The following is a 9758-nucleotide window of genomic DNA, read 5'->3' on the forward strand; positions in this document are numbered from 1 at the left end:
ATTTTTGAATTAGTATTTTCTTTAGGTTAATACCCAGAAGTTAAATTTCCGGATCATATGGTAATTTTGTGTTTACTTTTCTCAGGAACTTTCAAAAGTTAAATTTATGTTGCTATTTTGAAATAATTAATAGGTTCATGTGAAATTGTAGAAACAATGCTAAAAGGTCCTGTGTACCTTTCATCCAGGTTTCTACAAAGGTTACATTTTTATGTAATGATAGTGAAATACTTAATCCAAGAAATTGATATTAGCACACTGTGTGTATATAGTTCTGTGACATTTTCTCCCATGTGTAGATTCCTATAACTGTCTCTGCAATCAAGATACATAAAGATTCAATCATCACAAAGATCTTTTCCATGTTATCCGCACATTCCTAAACACTGGAAGGTCTAAAACTAAGGTGTTTTTTATTCTTGAACAATACTCTTAACAGTCTTAGATTCATACCTACTGCTGTGTTTTAAAAGATAAGGAAAACAGCCCTGACTGGTGTAGCTCAGTGGATTGAACGCCAGCCTGTGAACCAAAGGGTTACCAGTTTGATTCCCAGTCAGGGCACATGCCTGGGTTGCAGGCCAGTTCCCTGCAGGCCAACTTCCAGCAGGGGACGCATGAAAGGCAACCATACATTGATGTTTCTCTCCCTCTCTCCTTCCCCTCTAAAGATAAATAAATAAAAATAAAATCTTTTTAAAAAAAGAATATATTTTTCTGGATATAGAATTCTGGGTTGACAACATTTTTCTTTCAAAACCTGAATCATATTGTGCTACTGGCACCCATAATTTCTGATGAGAAATTAGCTGGTGTTTCCATTGTTTTCCCTTTACTGATGAATATCATTACTTTTTCAATCCCTTCCTACTTTCAAGATTTCTTTCTTTGCCTTTAGGTTTCTAAAGTTTTATTTTGATGTATCTTGGCCTAGATTCCTTTTAGTCTATCCTGTGCAGAGTTTCCTCAGCTTTTGAATGTATATGTTTTTGTCTTCTGGAAAATTTGAGAAATCTTTATCCATTTTTTCCTCTGAATTATTTTCAGTTCCATGTTCTCCCATTCCCTGTAGAATTCAATAACAGAAATATTAAATATACTTTTGTTATAGTCCCACAGGTTCCTGAGATGACAATTCTTCTTCTTCTTCTCTCCTCCTCCTCCTCCTCCTCCTCCTCCTCCTCCTCCTCCTCCTCCTCCTCCTCCTCCTCCTTCTTCTTCTTCTTCTTCTTCTTCTTCTTCTTCTTCTTCTTCTGTCTATTTTCTGTCTCTTGTTCCGATTGGGTAAGTTATATTGTTCTGTCTTCAAGTTCATTGATTTCTCCTTTTTTGTCTCATTTTGTTATTAAACAAGTTTAGTAGAGTTTTCATTTAACTTATTGGACTTTTCAGGTCTAAAATATTCATTTCGATCTTCATTATATCACCTGCTTCTTTGTTAAGGTTTTCTATTTCTTTACTGAGATGATCTATGTTTTCCTTTGTTACAAAACATTGTTTGCAATTGCTCATTGAAGCATTGTTTGATTAAGGCAGCTTTAAAATACTCATCAAGTAATCCTAATTTGTTTCTAAGCTAAGATTTTCCTGGCTCTTCATAGCACAAAAATACTCATCAAGTAATCCTAATTTGTTTCTAAGCTAAGATTTTCCTGGCTCTTCATAGCACAACAATTTTTTAAATTATATCCTGGATACTTAAGGTATCATATTTCAAATCCCTGGATTTTAATAAAATCTTCTGTTTTGGAAGACTTCTCTGACACCATGCCATCTTGTTGCTGGAAATGAGGGTGAAAATCCAAGTTTCTCACTTCGGTCAACTGACTCTCTGCCCTTCCATTCTAAATGAAAGCTTTGCTGGATAGAGCAATCTTGGTTGTAGGTCTTTGGATTTCATGACTTAGAATACTTCTTTCCAGCCCCTTCTTGCCTGTAAGGTCTCTTTTGAGAAATCAGCTGTCAGTCTGATGGGAGCTTCTTAGTAGGTGACTGTCCCCTTATCTCTTGCTGCTTCTAGGATTCTCTCCTTCATTTTAATCTTAGCTAATGTAATTATGATGTGCCTTGGTGTGTTCCTTCTTGGGTCCATATTCTTTGGGAATCTCTGAGCTTCCTGGATTTCCTGGAAGTCTATTTCCTTTGCCAGATTGGGGAAGTTCTACTTTACTATTTGTTCAAATAAGTTTTCCACTTGTTGGTCTTCCTCTTCCCCTTCTGGTACCCCTATAATTCGGATATTGGAACATTTAAAGATGTTCTGGAGGTTCCTAAGCCTCTTCTCATTTTTTTGAATTCTTGTTTCTTCCTTCTTTTCTGTTTGGTTGTTTCTTTCTTTCTTCTGGTCCACTCCCTTGATTTGAGTCCCAGTTTCATTTCCATCACTGCTGGTTTCCTGTGCATTTCCCTTCATTTCAATTAGTTTAGCCTTCATTTGTTCCTCTAATTTGTGACTAAAATCAACCAGTTCTATGAGCATCCTGATCACCAGTGTTTTGAACTGTGCATCTGTTAGGTTGGCTATCTCTCGGTCACTTAGAAGTATCAGCTCTGGTGCTTTGAGGTGCTCTTCTTGAGCCATAATGTTTTGGTCTTTTTGTGCCTGTTACATATGAGGGGAGAAGCCTTAGGTGTTCACCAGGTTGGGGTGACCCTGTTGCTGGATGTGAGGGTGGGGTCAGAGAGGGGCAATAGCATCTGTTCTGCTCTCTCTGGGACCTCGGTCCCCCCTGCTGCTTCCTGCAAGCAAACTGGGCCCACTGGTGCCGGCTCCCAGGTGTGTGGGCCTGTGCACCCTCCAGGACCCTGTGGGTCTCTCCAACAAACTCTCTGTGACCCTGGGAGCTTCTCCTGGCACCTTGATCCTGAAAATTTTTCCAATTGCTGCTTTTAGGCTTTAATTCCCATCACTGGGGCCCTAGCCTGCATGGTTTGTCTCACTGCTTGCTCCTCTGCTTGGTTTATCTGCACGCAAATGTGTGATCGTGGTCAGCCAGCCACCTTTCACCCTCACTGGGTCTGCCTGTTGCCACCCCATGCTTGGGGTCCACCAACTGCTGCCTGCGCTCCTGGGTCAGTCCTTCTGCTTTTTCCTGCCCGACCCACTCAGTCAGCCGCTGACTCCGACCCTCTTACTGGTCTGGCTGAATGGTTTGTTGTTGGACTTCCATACAGTTCAATTTTCTGTCTGTTTTGGTTGCGTTTTTGTTACTAAAACTTTGTTGTCTTTAAACTTGGTTGTGCGAGGAGGAACAGTGTTTCCACCTATGCCTCTATCTTGGCTGGAAGTCAATTTTACTAGATTTTAATATAACAGCAATTTGTTCAATAAACAATATTTCCTAAATGAACAGACTGTCATCCTGGTACCAATTGTTGGAGAGAATATTGTTATTTCCCTGGCTTTACATGACATTTTTCACACATTGACTTGAAATGCCATTTCTGTTTAACACTATATGTTATGTATAATGTATTCTTTATTTTGTTTCATTGGTTCATTTCTCTCCCTCCTTTTCTCTCCCTCTCTTTCCCTCTCTCTAAAATCAATGAGCATGTCCTTGGGTGAGAATATATATATAAACTGAGAGTAGCATCACTATAAACTTTTTTCCAGTTTTTCAATCATTTACTGTATAAATTTTGCTTTAGTCTTGCCTAGGATATTGTCCTTCATTTTCTAATGTTTTAGCTAATACAGACTATCAGTGAATATAAACTGTAATTGAAAAATAAACAAAAACAGAAAAAAGAGAAGTAATATTGTTAGTCTTGATAGCTAGATATTAATAAAGGAATGGAGTAAAGGAAATCAGGCATTATTAAGCAAAGTAAACTAGGGAGCTAAATTGGAGGTTCCAGCATTCATAGGCACTCCAGGGTATTGCAACTTTGCCCCACTAAGGGCAAAACACCCCTCCCTCCCTCCCTCACCTAGGGAGGAAGGATGGGCTTTCCAATCTCCCCAGGGTACAACCAGTTCATCTGCCCAGACTATGAGGGGAAGGAATAAACAATAAAAGAAAATTTTTCTGCTGGGCACACACCCAGTAGAAGCCAAGATATCACTGGGGAAGTGCTTCCACTCTGAGGCAGGAGCATTAGGAACTAAGAGGGCAAAAATGAGGAGCAGAGCCTAGCTTGGGAAAAAATGGATTGGATTAGGGACAAAAATCCTGGAAATAAATCAGGGGGAGTACCCAAAACAAGCCTATGACAGATTGGTTATTTTGAAAGGGAACCTGGTCCTTCTCAAGCCCAAGATAATATAATTCAAGCTTAACAAATCTCTCTTTCTCTCTCTAACATGTATTCTCTCTATTTGCACATTCTCTCTGTAGCAGCTGTGTGGCCCTAGTAACCACTTGGAGCCATGGGCATAAGCCTGGGTACAGCAACACAATGTCAGCTCAAGCACAGCCAGGAAAAGAAGCTAAACTACCCAGATGGGAACAGAGACCAAACTGGACTAAACCAATGGCACAGAATTTTTGAATCCTGGACTTTCTTTTAGGCTTGATGAAGACAAACCTGGACTTTTTCCACAAGGGGATGACAGAAATCAGACACTGGGAACCTGGGCACAGCCATTTATTTCAGCCACAATAAATCTTACCACTAAACCTCACCCTCCAATGCATAGGTCCTTGGAAATGCTTTTTCTGTGACTCCATGAAAAGACCTATTTCCACTGGCAATAGTAATAACAAAGAGGAAAAAAGTAATTTTAGTAGATTTTAATACAACAACAATTTGTTCAGTAAACAATATTTCCTAAAGCAACAGACTGTCATCCTGACACCAATTGTTGGAGAGAATATTGTTATTTTCCTGGCTTTATATGGAATTTTTTTACACATTGACTTGAAATGCCATTTCTGTTTAACACTATATATTATGTATAATGTATTCTTTATTTTGTTTCATTGGTTCATTTGTCTATTCCTGGAAAAATGCTATACTTCTTTAAAATGCCATAGGGTTTTGTTTTGTTTTGTTTTGTTTTTTCTTTTGGTGTTTTGGGAGGCAAATTTCTGTGTTTGATATAAAATAAATCTAAATATGGATTTATTTGGACTTGGATAAGGGGAGACTTTAATTAGAAAGACTATTCCAATAAAGAGAATGCTCTGATCCTCAGAAATCTGTATCTCAAAACCATACAGAAAAAGATTTGTCTTTTACAGGGTAAAAGAAAAAGCAGAAACAGATTAGCAAAATCTTTGGAGGGGAAATTGCAAAAAATAAGGGAAACTATCAGAGTTGTGACAGGAAATGGGGATCTCTGGTCAGCCAGTTCCCAAGAGAAACTGATGAGAGGGCATGTTATGCTTTCTGTGTGTGTGCGCTTTGGTCAGACTTGGAGATTCTGACTAAGCAGAGTCAGGGTCCTGTATGAAAAGAGAAGCCTGATTTAAGTATGGTCAAAACAAGGCTGAGGGAAAGAAATGGATAGGGTGAATACTTGATTACTTATTATTGTTTATAACTGTTCTGTCTCTCCTTTCACATTTTTCTTCAGTATAACCTTGTAGATAGTTTACTAAATTCTGTAAACAATGTCTTAGGACTTTCACTGTGATTGCACTTACAGTGTAGATTAATGTGGAGTTAATAATTTCTAATAACATTAACATTTTCTATCAATTCAGTATAATTCTCTTTATGTAGGTTATGATTTTTTAAATTATACTTTATAGTATTGTCCTTGAGGACTTTGTGCATTTCTTTTTTCCCATTTATTAAGAAAATTTAGTTATTTTCATGGCATACAACAATTAACAACTACATAATGACAATATTGACAAGTGTGTATGAACTTCAATTTCTAGATTGCCTATATCAGTAGCATCCATATACATATAACTAAAGCTTATAATCAATGTTTATTTGATAATGCTTCCCATGTAATTTAACATGCTAAATAAAGCTAGATTCACATATCTATCTTTTTAGGTTCCCAGTAAAAATTCTTTCTAACCGTATGCATTTCTTGTATGAATGTTTCTAGCTATTGTTGAAGTTTTGTTTTAAAAATTTAAATGAGACTGTCATTATTTGCAGACAACATGATAGTGTACATAGAAAAGCCTATAAGTTCCACCAAAAACCTACTTAACCTAATAAGTGAATTTGGCAAAATATCAGGATACAAAGTGCGTATTCAGAAATTGAAGGCATTTTTATACACCAACAATGAAATATCAGAAATAGAAACTAGAAAAATTTCCGATTTACTACAGCAACAAGAAAAATAAAGTATCTAGAACCTAACCAAGGAGGTAAAAGACCTGTATGCAGAAAACTACACAACACTGAAGAAAGAAATCAAGGAAGACACAAGCAAATGGAAACATGTACTGTGTTCATGGATTGGAAGAATTAACATCACCAAAATGTCCATACTACCCAAAGCAATTTACAGATTCAATGCAATACCTATTAAAGTACCAATGGCATATTTCACAGACATAGAACAAACACTTCAAAAATTTATATGGAACCATAAAAGACCCTGAATAGCAGCAGCAATGTTGAGAAAGAAGAACAAAGTAGGAGGGATCACAATACCTGATATCAAACTGTATTACAAGGCCACTGTAATCAAAACAGCCTGGTACTGGCATAAAAACAGGCACATAGACCAATGGAATAGAACAGAGAGCCCAGAAATAAACCCAAATCTCTGTAGTCAATTAATATTCAACAAAGGGGGCAATAACATAAAATGGAGTAAAGACAGCCTTTTCAATATGGTGTTGGGAGAACTGGACAGCTACATGCAAAAAAATGAAACTTGAGCACCAACTTACACCATACACCAAAATAAATTCAAGGTGGATAAAAGACTTAAATATAAGCCGTGAAACCATTAAAGCCCTAGAGGAGAACATTGGCAAGAAAATCTCAGATATTCCACACAGCAATACGTCCCCTAGAGCAAGGGATATAAAGGAAAGAATAAGCAAATGGGATCTCATCAAAATTAAAAGCTTCTGCATGGCTAAGGAAAACAGTATCAAGATACAAAGAGAAGCAACTGTTTGGGAAAACCTATTTGCCAATGATACCTCAGACAAAGGTTTAATCTACAAAATATACAAAGAACTCACACGACTCCACTCAAAGAAGACACGCAACCTGATTAAAAAATGGGCAGAGGACTTGAACAGACATTTCTCCAAGGAGGACATACAGAGGATCCAGAGACACATGAAAAGATGCTCGATATCACTAGCTATCAGAGAGATGCAAATTAAAACCACAATGAGATNGACAAATACCATATGATATCACCGTTAACAGGGATCTAAACAAAACAAACAAGCAAGCAAAATATGACCAATGACACTCAATTACGGAACAGGCTGACAGGGTCCAGAGGGGAGAGGGGAGAGAATCATAGGGGAAAAGGGAATGGACTCACATGAACAAGTATAAAGGACACATGGACAATAACTAAGGTTGGGGATGGAAATGGGAGGGAGGTGGGGAGCATGGGGCGGGGGGCAGGCAGGGTTGGGAATATAAGACAGAAAGCTGTACTTGAACAAGAATTAAATAAAAAAATTATTAAAAAAAGAAAAAAAAGAAAAATAAAGTATCTAGGAATAAACCTAACCAAGGAGGTAAAAGACCTGTACTAAGAAAATTATGCAACACTGAAGAAATTAAGGAAGATACAAACAAGTGGAAACATGTACCATGTTCATGGATTGAAAAAATCAACATCATAAAAGTATCCATACTACCCAAATCAATTTATAGATTCAATGCAATCTCCATAAAATACCAATGACATATTTCACAGGTTTAGAACGAATATTTCAAAAATTATGGAACCAAAAGTGACCCGAATAGCCACAGCAGTCTTGAGAAAGAAGAACAAAGTAGGAAGGATCACAATACCTAATACAAAACTCTACTACAAGTCCATTCTAATCAAAACAGTCTGGTGCTGGCATAAGAACAGACACACAGATCAATGGAATAAAATAGAGAGCCCGTGTCACTATGGTCAATTAATATTTGACAAAGGGGAAAAAGCATAAAATGAAGTAAAAATAGCCTCTTCAAAAAATTCTGCTGGGACATATGAAAAAATGACACTAGACCACCAATTTACACCATACACTAAAAAAATCTCAAAATGGATAAAAAACATAAATATAAGCTGAGACACTGTAAAAGTCCTAGAGGAAAATGTAGGCAGTAAAATTTCAGATGTCCTATGCAGCAATATTTTTGCTGATACATCTTCTAGGACAAGGGAAATAAAGGAAAAGATAAACAAATGGGACTACATCAAATTAAAAAAGCTTATGTACAGCTAAAGAAAACATCAGCAAAATGAAAAGGGAACTAATGATATGTGAAAATATATTTGCCAACAATACCTCAGACTAATCTCCAAAATATATAAAGAACTCTTACAACTCAATGCCAGGAAGGCAAAAAATCTAATTAAAAAATGGGCAAAAGACCTGAACAGACACTTCTCCAAGGAGGACTTACAGAGAGCCCAGAGACATATGAAAGGCTCAGCATCACTAGCCATCAGAGACATGCAAATTAAAACCACAATGAGATACTACTTCACACCAGTCAGAATGGCCATCATAAATTAATAAACAAGTGCTGGCAAGGATGTGGAGAAAAGGGACTGTTAGTGTATTGTTGGTGGGAATGCAGACTGGTGCAGCCACTGTGGAAAACAGTATGGAATTTCCTCAAAAAACTAAAAATTGAACTGCCTTTTGACCCAGCAATTCCCCTTCTGGGATTATACCATAGGAACCCTGAAACACCAATCCAAAAGAAACAATGAACTCCAATGTTCACAGCAGCACAATTCACAATAGCCAAGTGCTAGAAGCAACCTAGGTGCCCATCAGTAAATGAATGGATCAAAAAAACTATGGTGCATTTATACAATGGAATTCTATGCAGCAGAGAGAAAGAAGGAGGTTCTACCCTTTGCGACAGCATGGGTGGAACAGGAAAGCATTATGCTAAGTGAAATAATCCAGGCGGTGAAAGACGAATACCATATGATCTCACCTGTAAGTGGAACCTAATCAACAAAACAAACAAGCAAGCAAAGTATAACCAGAGACATTAAAGTTAAGAACAAACTGACAGTAACCAGAGGAGAGATGGAAAGGGATAGTGGGGTGGGGGGAGAAGGGGGAAGGGTTTTCAGGAACATTTATAAAGGACACATGGACAAAACCAAAAGTGGGTAGGATCAAGGGTAGGAAGTGGGGATGGGTGGGGTGGGGGAAAGTGGTGGGAAGAAAATGGAGATGACTGTACTTGAACAACAATAAAAAAAAGTATTAAAAATAGCAGAACTGAAATTGTGGTATCTGTTGTCCAGGAATCCAAAGTTTAGCCATTTGGAATTCTGAGAACTCGGGAAATAAATAGAAGATCCATGAATGGTAGATGTGAGAAACTGGAAGAATGTAGAGCTTGGAAAGTAACTGGAGAGTCAGAAAATGGGAAAGACTACTCTGTTATACTATTCCAATATTTTATCATAAGTTAGCCTCATCATTGAATTTAAGAATTTCTTTGTATGGTGCAGATATGAATCTCTTATCACACTGGATCTTAGTAAAAAAGCTGAGAAGTGATGATGAATCTCTTACTAACAAGCAAATATTTTATTTTCAGACTTAAAATTTTTTATTTTATATTTTTTATTATTGTCCAAGTACAGATGTCTTCATTTTCACCCTTCCATTTATTACAGT

Source organism: Sturnira hondurensis, unplaced genomic scaffold (assembly GCF_014824575.4).
Source record: "Sturnira hondurensis isolate 20B ecotype Veracruz unplaced genomic scaffold, ASM1482457v3 Scaffold0004193, whole genome shotgun sequence".
NCBI lineage: Eukaryota > Metazoa > Chordata > Mammalia > Chiroptera > Phyllostomidae > Sturnira > Sturnira hondurensis.